General features: G+C 45.9%; 1 pseudogene; it reads left to right on the top strand.

Moving 5' to 3' along the window:
* The first annotated feature begins 2416 nt into the window (after positions 1-2416).
* On the top strand, positions 2417-2535 carry LOC134937830 (5S ribosomal RNA; annotated as a pseudogene).
* Positions 2536-21445: the final 18910 nt, after the last annotated feature.

Genomic DNA, 21445 nt, shown 5'->3' with positions numbered 1-21445 from the left:
CCGCTGCAGACCTCCGCCGGCGCCACTCCTCTCCTCGGATCTATGGGAGAGACGTCATGATGTCTCCCCATAGCACAGCATACACAGACACTAGAGGTCAAATATGACCCCTAGCGTCTGTCAGTCCCACAATGCTGTGCGGTGCGCGATGACGTCATCGCGCACCGCACAGCAAAGGTCCTCTCCACGAAGGGAAACTAGACGCGTAGCGTCTAGTTCCTTTCACAGCGGGGGACCAGCGGGGGACACAGCGGGACATAGTGGTAGGCACAGCAGCGGATCTTGCGATGGTGCTGCGCCCTCCGGATGGCGCCGGCAACCTCCGGAAGGCGGCGCCCCGGGCAAAAGTCCTGCTTGCCCGTGGCAAGATCCGCTACTGTGTGTGTGTGTGTGTTTATTTTAAAAAATATCCAAAAAATTGCACAATATCAACTACATACACATTACATGCATATACAATAAAAAATGAATTGTTATAAAAAAAACTATTTCACAACCGTAGCTGTATCCGGAAACAATCGTCATCTACTAATGGTTTATTATTGGCCAAGGATCTCTTTAGAGTATTAGCTCAATTCACTGTCCGTGATACAAATAAAATTAAAGTTGCAGGAGATACACTTTTAGGGGCAAACCTTTTAAAAAAAAACCTATAAAAACTCTACACTAAGGAACCCATCATCATTATCAAGTGTCTGACAAGCAGCTTGATATTAATAAAGTGTTTCACATGCTTTCATTATTCAGATACTTACTGTTTCACACACTACTGTATGCTGAGTCGTATATATCTTATCATACACGTCTTTTTTTATGCATTTTGTGCCTGATTCAGAGATGCACGCAAACCGGCTGCAGACATGGCTCCATTGCGATCATGGAAGTAAATGCAGATATTTACCTGTATTCAGAAAGTGGCCACTCATCCTTTATCTATTGGCATGTGAAAGTAGCTATCATCACTATTAGTGTGGACATGCGCCAGCCCAATAACTGGTGCAAGAGATCTTTCTGAAATCATGTGTATTTTATGCATTAGCTCACCACTGATAGCCTGCAATTCTGTCTGAATGTCCACGACACACCCACAGGAAACTTATCCAACACTCGTTTCCCACTCATCCACTAATTACACAGGCTTATTTAAGGGGCCTGTGCCAGCTGTGCAGGGGGAGAAGAATTCCCCCATCTATACTGGTGCCAAGCATAGAAATCAGTGGCATATTTATAATGGGTGCAGTGTGTGCAGTGTGGATGTATATGGCCATGCCCCCATGACTTTCCAAGCCTCCTCTATCTCCCAGGCTCTGTCATTGCTCTCTACTATCCTAACTTAAAGTTGCATGTGCTTGGCTATAGAAAACCAGCAGTGCTAAAATAGCATTATCTACATTTTGGATGCAAATTGGTTCAAACTCAGTGGGAATATGTATCAAATCTTGGAGAGTGAAAAAGTGGAGAATTTCTTATAGCAACCAGTCAGATGCTGTCATTTTACAAGCTGTGAACCCGGAAGTGAACAAGCCTAAGGGTGAAACGCGTTTTCTGCAAGGGGTCTCATCTACACAGTTCCATCCTGGCATCAACCTATTACACCTGCTCGGTCTCCTTGGCTCTCCTAATTATCGGTGAACCGTAAGCCCCCACTATCTTGTGGCTTCTTGCCACAGATAGTAACACCTTCAGGAGATTCACACTTATGTGTCTCCTTTATCACACATGTCATCTCTAATGTGTATTATATTGTTATTGAGGGGTCTCCACAGCATATGAATCAAGTACTCAGTACTTTTCTTAACTGAGGCCAAGCTGGAGAAATTAATGATTTCATTACTAATTATCATTAACTTACTACATACTCATCATATTTGTTTGGCATCTATGATTCGATGATTTTTTCTCTTCTTCTATAAACACTTGCAATTTTGTGATAACTGTATTTTCTCTATAGGGATTATTCTCTTCATTTTTCTGTATATGTTTTATGCATTGTGCTCTGTGAAATTCATATACAAAAGGCTCTAATTATTTATATTCCATAATAGACTCAACTGTGCTCTTATTCTGTGATTTTTTCTATCTCCCACCTGACTTTTTTTCTTATTACATCTGGCATACAGAGTTTGGATTAATCATAATGTGTGCAGTAGCTAAGAGGTCTGTTTGATTCTGTCAAAGTGAACAGCATAAACATACACATTTTCCAACCAATATATCCTATCATCACCATTTTCGTGGACTCTCTTTCACGATTCCCGAAACATTGTACCACAATAGTGGGAATTTTGGAACCGGGTCTAACGTGAAAAGCAGATCCACATATTTTCACTATTCTTGTTCCTATTACATTCTTCTTTGTTTTCTTGAAATTTCTTATTTCTTACATAGGTGCACTCTCATTGGTGTACACATAATTCTCTACTACCATACCATGCTGTCAGCGCCCGATCTCGTCTGATCTTGGAAGCTAAACAGCGTTGGGCCAGGTCAGTATCAGGAAAGGAGACTGCCTGCGAATACCTGGTGTTGTAGAGCAGGATCTTTCCTCACTTATGTGATAAAAACACACCAACAGCAGTATCACCATTAATTCTATCCTGCAATTCTTCTATCACAGTGTTTACAATATCAGTAGTTTTTCTTACTGACTTCATGATGCCCATAAATCCTTTATGAAATTTGCCTCAAATTATGATATTTGTATGTAATTCAGGTGTATTATCTCTAGAGGTGTGACTGTTGATCACCACTCTAGTTATCTACAGCCTATGAGCTTTTTCCTATATATAACTGTGTCTTGACCACCCTTTGGTTCCATCAATACAGAAATCCTGTACTGGTCAGGGGAAATGGGGGTATGACTCATCTATGTCTACAACCTTTCCAAACACTCTTTACAACAAAGAGACCAGAACAATTTTAACTTTATCATATATTCAAATCTGTATCTTCATTGATAGATCTTTGGGAAAGGTATTTTGCGTTGTAATAATGTTCTTTCTAAGAGTGCGCCCACACAAGAGCCTTCTGTTTTCTCCCATTTGCAAGTCTATGTACTTTCTGGCTCTGGGTGCACCACCAACAAGGACAGCATAACATTTATACATATATATTTATATATATATATTTAAAACGGCTATTTTTGCCGTTTTTTCCCCCTTATTAACAAGGGTAACATACTGTCCAACTTTGGTCTCTCCTTCTTTGATTCACCAACTACCACCATTTGATAAATCCTGTGCCAGATCGCCCTTTGTCTTTCTAAAAATAAATCACAGTTAGAAGCTGATTGATTACTGGGAGCAACTTATTTACTTCTTCTCTCTCCAAGATTTGATTAATCTCCCCCAGTATAAACCGCTGTGAGTAATTTATGCATTACTAATTTCCTCATTTGCTCCATAAAACGTGTCTTAAGAGCATGGCTGCATCTAGCAGTGTACCATATACACTGCTGCCACTGGGGCTGTACAATTACATACATAGTAACATAGTAACATAGTATCTAAGGTTGAAAAAAGACAATTGTCCATCGAGTTCAACCTATTTGTGGTCTCCTATGCACGATTATTTTGTATAAAATTTTGACTGAAGTTGATGTCTGCCGTTACGTTTTACCCCTCTTTTTTATAATAACCATAGTGCGTGACTATGCCCCATAACCCTGGATATCCTTATCCATTAGGAATTTATCTAACCCATTCTTAAAGGTGTTGACTGAGTCGGCCATTACAACTCCCTCAGGCAGGGGAATTCCAAACACGTATCGTCCTTACCGTAAAAAAGCCTTTACGCCGTATTGTGCGGAATCTCCTCTCCTCTAACCTGAGCGAGTGTCCACGAGTTCTCTGTGTTGATCTAACCAAAAACATTGCCCTGGCATAGCAAGACACGACCAAAAGGGGGTATGGGCACGGCACGCACCACATTTCAGTTTCTTGGGTGGCCGAGCAGATCACCAGGAGGCTATGCGACTATACCGGCCCATCAAACCATCGGCCCTTGTGGCCGTCCAGCCCTGGCTGCTGGTATGTGTCGATAATATTGGTAATTTCACAGTAATAAAAGTAATAAAATAATCCTTAAGGTTTTGATCAGGGGTGGGCAATTATTTCAGCTGAGGGGCCACTGGACATTTCCTGTCAGTATCCGAGGGCCACATACAAAATAGTAGCTCGCCCCACTTGCCAAAAATATAGGGACGTGGCTTCATGTGAAAGGGGTGTGGGCAAAAAATAATACAGATTCATATGAGGCTGCACAATAGTCTCCATTATTCAAATTGCGCCACACAGCGCCACTTACACACATTACACCAGGTAGAGCTCCTTTTACACACATTACGACAGGTAGAGAGCCTTTTTACACATTAACATTTTATTTAGGATAATTATTGTGCAGCAAGCAAATTATCCAGTGTCTTATGGCCCCTGGGGAAAGGTGTGACACGGTGACAGAACATGGTGGGGGTGACACAGTGACAGAACACGGTGGGGGTGACACGGTGACAGAACACGGTGGGGGTGACAGAACACGGGGAGTGTCACACAGTGACAGAACACGGTGGGGGTGACACGGTGACAGAACATGGGGGGTGTGACACTGTGACAGAACACGGGGAGGGGGGGTGACAGTGACAGAACACGGGTGTGTGACACGGTGACTGAACACGGTGGGGGTGACACGGTGACAGAACACGGGGAGGGGGGGTGACAGTGACAGAACACAGGTGTGTGACACAGTGACAGAAAACGGTGGGGGTGACACAGTGACAGAACACAGGGAGGGGGGGTGACAGTGACAGAACACGGATATGTGACACGGTGACAGAACACGGGGGGTGTGACACAGTGAAAGAATACGGGGAGGGGAGGTGACAGTGACAGAACATGGTGGGGGTGACACGGTGACAGAACATGGGGAGGGGGTGACAGTGACAGAACACAGGGGGTGACACAGTGACAGAACACGGTGGTGGTGACAGTGACAGAACACGGATGTGTGACACGGTGACAGAACACAGGGGGTGTGACACAGTGAAAGAACACGGGGAGGGGGGTGACAGAACACGGTGGGGGTGACAGTGACAGAAGACGGGGGGGGTGACATGGTGACAGAACATGGTGGGGTTGACAGCGACAGAACACGGGGAGGTGACACAGTGACAGAACACGGGGGGGTGTGACACAGTGACAGAACACGGTGGGGGTGACAGTGACAGAACACGGATGTGTGACACGGTGACAGAACACGGGGGGGGTGACACAGTGAAAGAACACGGGGAGGGGGGTGACAGAACACGGTGGGGGTGACAGTGACAGAACACGGGGGTGTGACACAGTGAAAGAACACGGGGAGGGGGGTGACAGAACACGGTGGGGGTGACAGTGACAGAACATGGGGGTGTGACATGGTGACAGAACATGGTGGGGTTGACAGCGACAGAACACGGGGAGGTGACACAGTGACAGAACACGGGGAGGTGACACAGTGACAGAACACGGGGAGGTGACATAGTGACAGAACACGGGGGGGTGACATAGTGACAGAACACGGGGGGTGTGACACAGTGACAGAACACGGGGGTGTGACACAGTGACAGAACACGGGGGGGGTGACAGTGACAGAACATGGGGGGGGTGACACAGTGACAGAACATGGGGGTGACATGGTGACAGAACACGGGAGGGGTTGGTACAGCGAGAGCTAAAGATCTCTCCCCCAAACCTAAAAACAGTCTGACGCCACTGCCCGCACACACAAATATATGCACACTATCACACACACACACACACACACACACACACACACACACACACACACACACACACACACACACTTTCTTTCACTTTTCCCAATAACTTACTGATCTGGCTGGCAGTGGCAGGAAGGATGCATCTGTAGCAGTCTGGCTCTTGTCCCGTGTAGCCCCGCCCACTGAGGTCCCGTGTAGCCCCACCCCCTCATCGGCACGTAGCCCCGCCCCCTTCTCGGCTGAACACAGCCGTTGTCGCTAGGGACTCTGGAGGCGGGGGCTGCTACAACGCAGCAGCAGCAGGGGAGAGAGGCGCCGCTGGCAGCTTGGAGGTACTGCAGTGTGTGCAGAGCAATGACAAGCAGCTCAGCCGCTCGGGCCGCTTGTCATTGCTCGCTGGTGGGAGGTAGTGGGCCGGGCAGGATCTGTTTGCGGGCCGCATCCGGCCCGCGGGCCGTATTTTGCCCACCCCTAGTTTAGATAGTAACCAAATATTCAATATTTTGTTTTCAAGTTGTTCATCAGATAGTTGGGTGCTAGTCATTTTTTTATACTCTTTTTAACCACTTACCTGACATCCCCAGCTGTTTAGTGTCCCCCCCCCCATGTGGTACTATGCATGGTTTTTTGTTTGTTTTGTAATATCCTCCCCCATCCAAACATCTTTTTAGGCAGCACATACACCCCATAAACCCCCCTACCCATCCCCCATGCCAACACATTACCCCCTTTTACTCCTCCCCCATCATAGTTCCACCCCCTCACCTTATTGCTGATCGAAGCGTAGGGAAGGGGCGGGGATGGACTGGGGCTATGAAACAGCCCTGGCACATCACTGGGTACAACAAGGGGGGCACGATCACAGGCAGAGGGCACAGCCACAGCTCAGGGGGACGCAGCCATGACTGAAAGGGGCACATCCACAGCTCACGAGGGTGTGCCACAAGTCACCTAGGCTCAGGGTCGGTGCCAGGTCTCTGGGCACCCTAGGCAAAATTTGTCCTGTCACCCCATCCCGTCACCTGTGCCACGGTTTCAGCTGTATCCTAGCTCCTCTGTACCGCTTCCCCCTTCCCGTCACCTGTGTCCTTGATCTCCTGTCCCATTTATCCCAATTCCATCACCTGTAACCCTTGTCCCAATCCCATCACCTGTATCCCAGCTCCTCTGTACCACCTCCTCCCATCCCGTCACCTGTGTCGAGGCTACTGTGCCGCTTTCTCCCATTCTGTCATCTGTATCCTGACTCCTCTGTGCCACTTCCCCATCCCATCATCCATTTCCAAACTCTTCTGTATCACTTTCTCGCTTTCTCCCACTCCGCCACCTGTATTCTTGCTCCTTTGTGCTGCTTCCCCTATACCATCATCCGTTTCCTGTCTTCTTTGTGCCGTTTTCTCCCATCCTGTCACTTGTGTTCCGTCTCCTCTGTGCCGCTTCCCCCCAAACTTGCCACCTGCAACTCTGCACCTCTGTGCCACTCCCCTCTACCCTGTCACCTGTATCCCGGCTTCTCTGTGCCACCTCCTCCCATAGCGTCACCTGTGTCCTGGTTCCTATTTACAGCTTCCCCCCATTCTGTCATCTGTATCCCGGCTCTTCTGTGCCACTTACCACCCATCCCATTATCTGTATCCCGGCTCCTCTATGCTGCTTACCACCCATCCCATCACCTTGTCAAAGTTGAAAAATATCCTCTTACATATGCCTTGTACTAACCCCTCATGCACATACCCGCTGCACGTGCATGCGCTCTGCCGTACGTGCACATATCCGCAAATTGCGTAAGATCACTCCGGCGATCACGCGCGGTGTATGCGCATTTACGGTAGAGTTTGTGAGCGTCTAGCGGGATGACTCGATCATACCATATTTTACCCACATAGTGTGTTTTATAGTGAATATTCCCCTTAACAATGTCAGAAAGTATGTTTAGTGTAAACGGTTCTTGGACAGGGAAATTCCTCTTTGCATGATAGGAAGGGTCAGATAAAGGTAGAACGGTGGTGTCTAGTATCCAGCTGTAGAGTATTTTATTAGTAACATTTCGGTGTTGGTTAGGAAGAGATTGTTCGCTCCTGCGCATAGTTATGTACAAAAGTAGTTTATAGATATTTACTGTATTTGCTGTTCATTACCCATGCGGCGGGAATCCTAAGGATACCTCCCACCTGAGCAGTTGGAGAAAGGCACAGCCCACCTGTTCGAACCCACCTATGACCTTTTGTTATAATGCAGAGACACATTCCTGTGTCCAATGAACCATAAGATTATAGGGACCATTGTATTGTTACTGTATGTTGTGTATATAAAGACCACCATTGCCTGTCCAGTCACTCTCTCTCTGCAAGGTTTTCATATTGAAGGCTGAGGATTGGATTCAGGACGCGCCTGTGAATCATTCCCATTGTGTAAGTTCTCTGTAGCCATTTTGTTATCCCGTGTTTGCCATTTGTTCTCATTGTGTACACATTCTGTTTTCTTGTATTTGCGATCGTTCGCTATTGTTCATTTTTTTCTCGTTATTCTGTTTAGATTTTATGTTAGTTTTGTAGTGTATAAGCTGTACTGTTTTTCCCCTTTTTACTCAAATAGAATCATCCACTGGGTGTTAGAGCCCAAGTGGTTTTTGTATCCTAACCAGGTCTTGTGTTTTCACTAGTTACTGTAAAGGGTTTACTGAGCATCTCATTCGCTCAAGCAGCTTCTCATACAATCAAGGTTAATAAGCATTACATCGTTATAGTATTTCATTGCCAAGGTTTAAAGTGTAAAACGTACCCTTAAGGTGTGTAGTTAATAAGGGTAACTGTGTAACATTCCGTGAGCGTGCATGTCGCTTGTGCGTCGCGCCCACGGCCTAGCGTCTGCTACGCTAGGTGCGTACCCTTACGGTACTCTGTGCGCCAATAGCGTACTTAGTCGATAATAGAATATAGCTCAATGTTTTTAAGTAATAACTGACTTTATCAATTGGGGGCATCGTCCGGGCCTCCTCATATCCACAGCCAAGCGGAACCATGCAGACTTTATCCATCAGCAAAGGGCGGGAAGGTAGTATCCCCTGTTAGCCGTTTGGTGGTTGGGGATACGGTAAGTGCTGATTAGATAAGCATCTGCTCCGCTTGGTTTGTAGGGATGCTGGTGGGATCCGGAACCGAAAGGTAAGAACGTTAAGCTATTGTCTTTTAAATCTGTTTAAATTTCTGTATTGGTGAAAATTGCGCACGCAACACACGCACACACTTGTATTTCCATTTGCGTATTTTCACATATCTGCCTTTTTGTTTGCCATTTGCATTGATCACGTGCTGAGAAAATTTGTTGCTATTTAGTTAAAAGTAAAAGTAATACTTAAGGGAGTAATTGTAAAACATGCACGCAGCCTGACCCGGTTATAAAGGTTTATACCGGAGATACTGTGTGGTGTTTGGTAAACGATTATAGTTAAATATCGTTTGCATTTATAGAAGCGTGTTATTTGTGTTACTGCGGACGTATCCGACCTGTGTACACGTGTCTCTGACCGAGTGCGAGACAGCGTACGCAACGCAAAGGTCTACACACGTGGCATACATTACGCAACGTGCGTACGGATACGCCCACTAAATACAAACCACACGATAGCATTGTTTTAGTAGTAGATACGGAAGCCACGAGATAATAGCACAAATTTGTTCAGTTTCCAAAACTTAGTTTAAAAAGAACCTCCTCTCGTTGCATTACCTCTGGGATTAGCCTGTGTTACCTGAATGAAAGAAATTTTCTGTACAGAAAAATCAAAGTATATATGAAGTGAGAGTGTGTATGCAAGTAAAGTTTTTTTTGGTGTGAACCTTGAGAAAAATCGAGATTTCGTAGAAGGATACCCGTGAAGTGAACACGTGGTGGCGTGGGAGAAGGCAATCTCAAGTTAAAAGTCCATACGGTAAGAGGAGCAATTAGTGTTACAGCAGACCAGGAGGTCCGCGAAAGTCAGAAATCCGTTAAAAGTACATATATGAAGTTCTGAAAACCCTGACTTAAGAAAGGTCAGAGGTAGAGAGCGCAGCCCTGGGGGTTGGCGCAATACCCATATAGGCCCGTTTTGAGAATACGCTCTGGCTGAAGGTTTCGCAGCCTAAACAACCGATTCCGCTGGTCGTTCTGCGGATAAGTAATAGTTACTTATACGCATTGCCACTGTACCGCATGTAATTGTGTGCATTAGTTGGTTACCTTGATACCCATTACGCAATTTGCGTACGCTTTGCGGGATTATAAACGCTATTTGTACATTCTAACATGATTTGTGTAGGTTTTTTTTTTTATTTTAAGGGAGGTTCGCTGTTCACTCAGGAATTCTCCAGCAACTGATACCTACTGGGGAGGGTAGCATACTCCCACACGCCCCAGTAAGTAGAGGTTACATAGGGGCCCTGGGTTGAGTACGCCAGCGCTGAAGCAGTGTGTGGGCATATTGGTCGATGTGGGCGAGAGTGGGTGAAGGCACTCGTTGGATTTTCACCGTCGCCTTACCTCTGGGAACGTGGTTTTTGTAGGAATTCGCTGAGAAGGCAATACCTGCAAAGAATGGGGGCCAGTTGCTCAAGTAAGGGACGATCAACCAAGGTTCAGGTTGATATTATTCCGCGGCCAGTCGGGTCAGCGAGGTACATAATGTGTGAGAAACATGGATCACACGCAGAGGTTTTATGCAATGAATGGGAACGTATGACTGTGAACGATGGGGAAAAGTTCCCCAGGGTAGGCAGTTTTAATCCTGAGGTTTTGCAAAATTTAAGGAGAAGGATATGTCTAATAAAGTCCGGCAAGCAACGGATTAGACATTATGATTATTTACAGTTATGGCAACAGGAAGGCGAGATACAAAGAGGATTAGCTCAAGCAGCTTATTCCAATCCTATCAGGAAACTGATAGCTACTGCACCACCACCACCATACATAACAGGAGAGAAAGTGGCTACAGAGAATGGCACACTGGTATATGATAAAAGTGCACTTAATAAATGTATAAATGATAAGAGTAACGTAGATAAGTGTATTGATGCTAATGTTAACCCGTGCAAGTTGTATCCTGTCTTAAACTTCCCTCAGGACTGCGACCAGGAAGATGAGCCTACCACAATATCGGCACTCTCTCTAGCAGCCACCATAAGTGAGCCTACAGTGGGCACGGCCCAACCAGTAAGAGGAGTAGCAAAGGCCCCTAGTGGAGGGACAGGTGAGGTCGTGTCCGCAGGTAAGTACGGTACTGTACATTATGCAGAAACAATTACACCACACATTGTAGAATCAACCCAGAGTGATGTGATTGAACTTAATCCTGTCAGGGTAATTGCAGTCCCAAATGGAAAAACTGACGCTACAGGAGTTACTCCCGTCAGGAACATTGCAATGCATTGTCCCTTTTCCCGGACAGAATTAAGAACAATTATGTCTGAATTCCCTGATCCTAGGAAAGATCTAGTTGCAAGCCAAAGGTTCATTAGAGAATTAGGGAACTCCGCAGAACCCAATAACAAAGATTGGCAGACATTGCTGAGGGCATGCTTGCCCCCCAATATCGACTCTGCGAAGTTAATCACTGATTTGTAGGTTAGATGAAGAGGTACCTCTCACTGATGAGTACAATCAGGACAATGTAAAACGTATCAACCTGCAGTTAGGAGTATATTTCCCAACTGTTGTCAAGTGGAACAAAATCTTCTCCATAAGACAAAAAGAAGGGGAAACTGCTTCTGAGTATTTCCATCGGGCACTGCAGGAAATGGCTAGGTACACTGGAATAGAAAGACATTAAGACAAATGTGCACCATAGGGAAGTAGCAGTTTCTGTATTAATGGATGGTTTAAAGGAAGTGTTGAGGACAAGGGTACAGACCACTCAACCCAACTGGAGAGGTATGTCGGTGGCTGCTTTGAGAGAGACCGCTATTGAACATGATCGGAACATCATGAGACACAGGGAGTCACAGGGCGATAAGCTGATGGCAGTAAGTATACAAGACCTTACAACGAAGCCACCTCAGCCTAAGCCCAAGACCCCTGTGGGTAAGTCAAATGTGATAAAATGTTATAACTGTAGCAGAGAAGGACATATTGCACGGAATTGTATGTTTAACGACCCATATAAGGTATACCAACCCCCTAGACAATGACATGACACACGTAATTGGGATCAGGGACCGCAGAGACGGAGTTATGAGCCACATGCCGGGGAAATAAGAAGGTACCCACCAAAAAGAGACTGGCAAGTCTCTGAAAATTCCCAGTTACCTCCTTCACATGTTGTAGCTGCCAGCGCGCTGCGGGGAGGTCACCACATGCAATAGGGGTGGGGCCACACCTGTAGTCTGCAGCCAGTGAAATTCATTGCGAGCCTTGGAAGTGAACCCGAGGTCACAATTGATGTAGCTGGTAGATCTCTACCTTTCCTTGTAGACACGGGGGCAGCCAAGTCAGTGTTAAATTCAACAGTGGGTATGAAGACCACTGGTAAAACAATTCCAGCCATGGGAGTAACAGGAGTAGTATAACACTACCCTTTAAGCAAACCAGCAGAGATTACGATAGGGCCTTTGCAGACCAAGCACTCCTTTCTGCTAGCTGCATCGGCTCCAACTAATCTACTTGGGAGAGATTTACTGTGCAAGATGGGGTGTGTCATATATTGTACTCCTGGAGGTGTGTTCTTAGATATACCCGAGAATCACGCTCAGGAAGTACAGGATATGCTAGACTCCTCACAAAGGTTAATGTCACACACTGCTGTTACAGATAGGTGTCCGTCCAAGGTAGAGAAAATGATTTCCCAGATACCGGAGTCACTTTGGACCAAGGATGGACAAGACACTGGATTAATGGCAAATGTAGCTCCTGTAGTAGTCCAAGTAAAAGATGGTAGGATAGCTCCAAAAATCCCACAGTATCCTCTGAAGCCAGAGGTGGAATTAGGAGTTTACCCAGTAATAGAGCGCTTGCTACAACAGGGCATTCTGGTTAGAAAGTCCAGCACTGCCAATAGTCCCATCTTCCCTGTGAAAAAGAGCGGGGGGAGGGGTTACAGGCTAGTGCAGGATCTAAGGGGGATCAACAAAATAGTTGAGAGCCAATTCCCCGTAGTGCCAAATCCAGCTGTTATCCTTATGCAAATCCCTCCCACTGCAAAATTTTTCACTGTGATTGACCTCTGCTCCGCCTTCTTCTCGGTACCTCTGCACCCTGACAGTCAATATTTGTTTGCATTCACATACAGAGGAGTACAGTACACCTGGACTCGCTTACCACAAGGTTTCATTGACAGCCCAAGTATTTTCTCACAGGCTTTGCATGATTGTCTACAATCCTTTCAACCTGAGAGCGGATCAATATTAATACAGTATGTAGACGACTTACTGCTGTGTTCTGATTCACTCGAATCGTCCTTGAAAGACACGAAACAGCTTCTGCTTCTTCTTTCTGATACGGGACACAAGGTTTCAAAGGATAAGTTGCAATTATGCCAGACCAAGGTAAAATATTTGGGACATTGCTTAACGCAAGGACTGAGACACCTCACTGCTGATAGAGTACAGGCGATTCGCGACATGACTCTGCCACAAACCCAGCAACAGATTCGCACTTTCCTAGGAATGTGTGGGTACTGCCGTAACTGGATCCCAGGGTTTTCCATACTAGCCTTACCTTTACAAGAGATGGTCTCATCAAACAAACCAGATCGGATTTCGCACACAGATGAGTCCGAACTGGCATTTGAGAGACTCAAACAGTGCCTAACACAGGCACCAGCTTTAGGTATGCCAGATTATGGGAAGCCCTTTGAACTGTACGGTACAGAAAGTGCTGGGTGTGCGGCAGGTGTCTTAACCCAGAAGCATGGTGATGCCAGCAGGCCGGTAGCCTACTACAGCACTCAGCTAGACACAGTAGCACGATCCCTCCCCACATGCTTGCGAAGTGTTGCAGCGATAGCATTGCTAGTCAGTAAAAGCGAAGATGTAGTGCTAGGACACAACCTGACCATTCATACACCTCATGCAGTGTCAGCCTTACTGAATTCTGCCCAAACCAGACACGTCTCATCCGCACGGTTTACAAGGTGGGAATTAGCACTAATGGCCCCTGTAAACATCACCATAAGGAGATGCAGCGCACTAAATCCTGCAACGTATCTCCCAGGTGTGCCTGGACAGGCAAGAAGGGTGGGGGATGAGAGTAATGGTGAAGGAGGATTTAGTACAGACACTGACACACATGATTGTATGGAATATTTGACCCAAAATTTCACTGCAAGGCCTGACATCAGTGACAACCCACTGGAAGGTGTAGATTTTACTTTCTACACTGACGGTAGTTGCCACAGACAGACGGACTCGGGAGACTTGTGTACTGGATACGCAGTCGTAGATGACAAAGGCACCATAGAAGCGGAACCCCTGGGCCCACCTCACTCAGCACAAGTTGCTGAGCTGGTTGCCCTAAGCAGAGCGTGTGAATTGGCTAAAGGTAAGTCAGCCAATATTTACACAGATTCTAGGTATGCCTTTGGAGTAGTGCATGATTTCGGGGCCCTATGGCGCCTCAGAAATTTCACGACGGCTTCTGGCACACCCGTGGCGCATGCGACCCACATCAAAAGACTTTTAGCAGCAATACAGGAACCTGACAGAGTGGCTGTTATCAAGTGTAAAGCCCACACATACAGCCAAGACCCAGTGTCACTTGGTAACAGCCGGGCAGACGAAGCTGCTAAATTAGCAGCCAGTACCCCCAGACAGACGGACATCACACAACTGATGGTATTCAATACCGTCAGCACACAGAAATTGAGTGAAATGCAAGATTTGTGTTCCCCACAGGAAAAGGCAGTCTGGAGGTCAAAAGGATGTGGCCAGGAGTCCTCAGGACTCTGGACAGATGGACAGGGTAAGCCAGTGGCGCCCAGAACATACCTTCCAAGCTTAGCGAGGCGGCACATGGGCTGACTCATCTAGGTAAAGAAGGTATGTGCAAGTTGGTAAGAGCCTACTGGTGTGCGCCAGGATTTTCTTCCCATGCGGGTAAGAGGGCAATAACATGCCTCACCTGCTTGAGGAAGAACATTGGAAAGGCGATACCAACAGAACCATCCCATATTCCGCCAACGGACGGCCCTTTTCAGGTAATACAAATTTATTTCATACAATTGCCACCCTGTAGAAATTTAAAGTATGTATTGGTTTGTATTGATGTGTTTTCAAATTGGGTTGAAGCGTTCCCCGCTGCCACAAATACCGCTACGTTTACTGCAAAGAAAATCGTGCAGGAATTTGTGTGCAGGTATGGTATCCCTAGGATAATTGAAAGTGATAGGGGTACCCATTTTACAGGTGAAGTCTTTCAGGTAATGTGCAAATTAATGGGAATTAATAGTAAGCTGCATACTCCGTACCGCCCACAGGTGAGTGCGAAAGTGGAAAGAGTAAACAGCACTATTAAGAACAAGTTGAGCAAAGTAATGGCTGAAACTGGATTGTTGTGGCCAGAAGCTTTGCCACTTGTATTGTACAGCATCAGAACCACTCCCAGGTCCCCTCTTAATCTGTCCCCCTTTGAAATTCTTTTTGGTCGACAACCCCATGTAATGATTAACCCCCAGGATGATTTGAAATATAACAATTAAGTCACTGTAAAGTATTTGGTTAAGATGAGACAGCAGTTGAGGAATCAGAATAGCAATCTAAAGCTGGTGATTCCTGATCTGCCAGACAGTAATTGTCATGACATTGAACCTGGGGATTATGTAATGATTCGGAATTTTCTATGCTCAGGTTGCCTGATTGACCGTTGGGAAGGACCGTACCAAGTCTTATTGACCAGCACGACAGCATTGAAGGTTGCCGAAAGAGAGACTTGGGTCCACTCGTCCCACTGTAAGAAGGTCGCTGACCCAGAGAGAGCCCGTAACAAAGAGCAGAGTGTGGAGGAAACCATATCACTGGAGTGTCTGTTCCGGGAAGGCTGAGAGGCAGGACTGTTGTCACGGCACCTGAGCACAGAGAACCACAAGATCGGAGGCGGTTGTTGCGCCAAGTTTTCTTTCCCTTCTAGCTGTTTTCTTTCCCCCATTACAACTCTTTCTTTCTCCTCCTAAGATGGACTCGCCCCAAGAGACTGCAGTCCGTGTTTTCCTGTGGACCCTGTTGTTGACCAGAGCAGTCTGTTTCGGTGAGAGTACCAGTGAGGTCGAGAAAGGATCTGGAATGGGTTCTGATGACCAGGATGGATTCGTAGAATTCTGAGAGCAACACAATCACCGAGCAAAGGCGAGTATCAGAAAACGATCTGGTAGCCATGACACTAACAGACATTGTGAAGGATTGTTAGCTGAAGAGAATTGTATATGTAGGAATTGTGACAACATAGTTGAGGACGGGTGCATCCAGAGATGTCAGTCCAGCATTAATATCAATATGGACCGTCATCCATTGAGTGACTATCACTCATTAGTGGGTAAGGTTTTAAACCAAACGGAATGCTGGGTGTGCTCACAAGTACCTCAAGGTCATAGAAAGTCAGGACTAGTGCCATACTCTTTAACGATAGATGAGGTACTTGAATTAAGGGGTGGGAGACCGGTGGACAAGAAATTTAATATTTCTAGGCCTCCTAGTTTGAAGCTCCACCAATATCATGTGGATAGGTCCTTAATATGTTTTAACATTTCCAATCCCCGAAAGCCGGGAAATTGGGAAGTGACATGGAACAACCGAACCATGACATTCTCACACAGAGCCGATCAAATGCCCATTGACTCAGAGCTTATACGCCAAATAGCCAACAGTGGAAGATATTTCCAATATAGGTACACTCTAGGAAGTAGGCCCATGCGAGTTGGAGAAGTATCACCAGGATACTGTGCGCATATCATACAACCTGATACGTGTACTAGTCAGATGAGAGAATTAGGGATAGGATTTTTCACCTGGAAGGTTTGTAATATGGTGATGACATATTCTGTCCCATATGTCCTCCCCGATGATGCATATTTCATATGTGGGAGGAAGACGTATAAGTGGCTTGCCCCAAACTCAGAGGGATTGTGTTACATTGGAAGAGTGTTACCGGAAGTAATGACCATTACCCATGATAGAATGAAAGACGTTCACCGCAATGCTCAAGCTCCTTACACTCACACCCATTACGAACACATTGTAAAGAGACACCTTATAGATAGTACAGAGCATGCAGCCTCTGATTTGATCCACGAATCCACCGGGATTCAACTCCTGCTCGCTCTAGATATCACCCGTACCGCCAGAGGAGTTATAAATTTTAGGTATATTACCGCGCTAGCGTACCTGATAGACAATATCACCGAGATGTATGATGACACCTTTAGATATACTGGGAGAGAATTGCAAGCTTACAAAACGGAACTGATCCAGCACAGGATGGTTCTCAATTACATCACAGCAGTGACAGGAGGGTATTGTGTCACCCTAGCAACTTAGTATGGAGTGAAGTGTTGTACGTATATCACAAACAGCACTGAGGACCCAACCGAGGTCATAGATCAAAAGATGGACGATATCTTGCAATTGAAGTGGGAGTTCCGAAGGAGACACAACCTTACCCTTGCTTCTGTGGGTAATGAACTGACCGGCTGGGTATCATGGTTGAACCCACAAAATTGGTTCTCAGGGTTAGGAGAATGGGCTCAAAATGTTATCGTTACTGTAGGGAAATTCCTCTTATGTATCCTAGGAGTTGTCATAATGATTGGACTGATATTCAAATGTGTTCAAATTTTAATGAATTGCAGGCGTAGTACCAAATTGATGAGTTTGAGGAGCGAGGGCATTGTAACAACAACTAGTTTAATTTATGACCCAGCAATCGAGACGATGTTGTGATAAAACGTGATTCCACGGTCCGTTCTTTCACCCGTTTCTCCTTTTGTTTTCCTCCAAGGTAAGAAGACACCGACTCGGAAGAAGATTTTGATGACCCATTATACAGACCATTGATGAACTTTGTCACAGCCATTTGATGAACTGTTAGAGACTGTAATTTTTATGGACACTTGAAGAGCTTTGCTTGCCACTCAGCAAAGATACAGTTTACCGGACAAGACTTCGACAAGACATTAACAAGACTCCAACAGACGCCCAAGGACGACCACACATATATATATTCATACGAATGCATTTATAACGCATGTTTCTTATCTTCATCTCTTCTATCTTCAGGTAGTGACACACATAGTCGACAGGTGATATAGACACATATATTAGCACTCACATACTTTCCCCCTTCATGTATCATCAACTAATGTGCACCCCATTTGTTGGAACTAAAAGCCGAAAAGAGCTCGGTAGAGTTTGTTAGCCCACTTACAGACCCTTAATACGGGATAAGAAGGATTCAATGTATACTTCGCAATACCTCGAAGCTTATTTTAGAACATGTGCGGCACGATGATACATGACCCCTCAGACATGGATTTCATACATACATGCTTTTTACTATCTCACTAGGTCATACATTTCCCACCTTCTCCTCTTCTCCCTACTCCCAATCATAATAAGGTATTTCATGGTAATATATTTTTCTGCTTAATTGTTTAGATAGTGGCAGTTATTGTTGACTGCCAAAGGGTGGACTGTCAAAGTCGAAAAATATCCTCTTACATATGCCTTGTACTAACCACTCATGCACATGCCCGCTGCACGTGCATGCGCTCTGCCGTGCGTGCACATATCTGCAAATTGCGTAAGATCGCTCCGGCGATCACGCGCGGTGTATGCGCATTTACGGTAGAGTTTGTGAGCGTCTAGCGGGCGACTCGATCATAACATATTTTACCCACATAGTGTGTTTTATAGTGACTATTCCCCTTAACAATGTCAGAAAGTATGTTTAGTGTAAACGGTTCTTGGACAGGGAAATTCCTCTTTGCATGATAGGAAGGGTCAGATAAAGGTAGAACGGTGGTGTCTAGTATCCAGCTGTAGAGTATTTTATTAGTAACATTTCTGTGTTGGTTAGGAAGAGATTGTTCGCTCCTGCGCATAGTTATGTACAAAAGTAGTTTATAGATATTTACTGTATTTGCTGTTCATTACCCATGCGGCGGGAATCCTGAGGATACCTGCCACCTGAGCAGTTGGAGAAAGGCACAGCCCACCTGTTCGAACCCACCTATGACCTTTTGTTATAATGCAGAGACACATTCCTGTGTCCAATGAACCATAAGATTATAGGGACCATTGTATTGTTACTGTATGTTGTGTATATAAAGACCACCATTGCCTGTCCAGTCACTCTCTCTCTCTGCAAGGTTTTCATATTGAAGGCTGAGGGCTGGATTCAGGACGTGCCTGCGAATCATTCCCACGTGTGTAAGTTCTCTGTAGCCATTTTGTTATCCTCTGTGTTTGCCATTTGTTCTCATTGTGTACACATTCTGTTTTCTTGTATTTGCGATCGTTCGCTATTGTTCATATTTTTCTCATTATTCTGTTTAGATTTTATGTTAGTTTTGTAGTGTATAAGCTGTACTGTTTTACCCCTTTTTACTCAAATAGAATCATCCACTGGGTGTTAAAGCCCAAGTGGTTTTTGTATCTTAACCAGGTCTTGTGTTTTCACTAGTTACTGTAAAGGGTTTACTGAGCGTCTCATTCGCTCAAGCAGCTTCTCATACAATCAAGGTTAATAAGCATTACATCGTTATAGTATTTCATTGCCAAGGTTTAAAGTGTAAAACGTACCCTTAAGGTGTGTAGTTAATAAGGGTAACTGTGTAACATCCGTGAGCGGGCGTGTCGCTTGTGCGTCGCGCCCACGGCCTAGCGTCCGCTACGCTAGGTGCGTACCCTTACGGTACTCTGTGCGCCAATAGCGTACTTAGTCCATAATAGAATATAGCTCAATGTTTTTAAGTAATAACTGACTTTATCAACCTATATCCTGGCTCCTCTGTGCTGCACCTGGGACTTGTTACTAAGGGGTCTATTCATTAAGAAAATGAAAACTGAATTGTTACTTATCACTATACATCGCATGGCTTCGATCCGATGTATAGCTGTAATAAATAGCAATTCATGTATACTTACCCTTCCGACGAAGCGCTGCTGAATCTGGGGGTCCATCGGTGACGGCTTCTGCAGGCCGTCCCCTCTCCGATGTGCGGAGCCAGCCGGTGGGTCCCTATGCGCATGCGCCACCTGTTGACCTCCTGGCAGACAGCAGTGGTTTCTTGGAGGTCGGGAGGCTGAGCCAGCATCGAGTGCGGACAGAGAGCAGGGAAGCACTGAGCTTCCCTACCATCTCTGCACCACATTTCAGGTTACACCATCCTGAGATGGTGAACCTGAACTCCATGGAGAAGCAGAAAGCAGAGCTTTCCACTCCTTCATGAATCACACTCACCATACAAAAGTATGGTGATGCGATTCAGGCACAGAGTGGGAAAGCCACTGGGGAAGTCGGGACTGCTCCCCGGTAACCCGCTGTGTGGATTGCACTAGGCAGAGAAAAGCCCTGTTTAATGCAAAACTGGGCTTTTTTCTGCTACTTGAATAGACCCCTTACAGCCCTATCTACAGTACATGTTAATCATCAATACATCCCCTTAATGAGTTTCCACAAAATATTAGTGCAGCCTCCCCTCCCCCCTCACACACACACACACACACACACACACACACACACACACACACAAATTCAAGTCACCCATAAATAACATCAATATACCAAAATAAAACATTAATGCATGACTCCATAATAGTACTACACCCCCACCCCACATAATATTGCTGTAATACCCGCCTCCCCAGATTATATTAATAGACCCCAGATTACATGCAAATGCCTCAATAAAAAATAATATATATATATATATATATATATATATATATATATAATATTACCATAAGATACTTACCTCTGCTTGAAGGAGGTCCTGTAGTCTCCTGTCAGTCATCATCATGGTCCCCCCACACTGTAGAACTGCAGAAGACTATAGCATAGCACTGCAGGCTCAAGACAGTCCAAATGAAGGATTGAAAAGGGGCGGAGCCTGAGGAGGAGGAGCCTCGGGAGGGGAAGGAGAACATTGGAGGCTGGTCCCGGGGGACTTTGCAGAGAAGGAAAGGTGGCGGACGGTGGGCACCGCTGCTGCTGGCTGCCATGTCAGGCTGTGACATGTCTGCAGACTCAGCAAGACAGCGGTTGGGAAGTGCGGGAGCGGTGGCGCTGGTTATGCAAACCACAGCTGCCGCCAGTGATAAGTAAAATAAGGATGTCTCTTTGAGAGACACCCTTATGATGCCAGCAGCCTCAGAGCCGCCCGCTCAGGTGCCGACGCCCTTAGGCAGCTGCATAAAGCTGCCTAATGGTAGCGCCGGCTCTGCCTAGGCTTGCATCATGCCCTCATCTATCTGTATGTTGGATGGCCGAGCAGAGGGCAGGTAGGCTGTGCTGATTGGCCAGCCCCACTCTCTGTACGGCCAGACTGGCCCATCAGTCCGCCGGCCCTTCTGGCATTTGTCAGAAGTGCCAGTTGGCCAGTCTGGCTCTGGCAGGAGGGACTGATCATCCATCCGCCCTGCTGCACCTGATCTTTGCACACGTAGAGATCAGCATAGTTGTGCTGGGAAGGGAAACTATGTTCCCCACCTAGTACTTTTAGTTCCGGCGCTC

The sequence above is a fragment of the Pseudophryne corroboree genome, chromosome 6, assembly GCF_028390025.1.
Source record: "Pseudophryne corroboree isolate aPseCor3 chromosome 6, aPseCor3.hap2, whole genome shotgun sequence".
Classification (NCBI taxonomy): Eukaryota; Metazoa; Chordata; class Amphibia; order Anura; family Myobatrachidae; genus Pseudophryne; species Pseudophryne corroboree.
The sequence above is the reverse complement of the archived record's forward strand: the minus strand, read 5'-3'. Positions and strand labels throughout refer to the sequence as shown.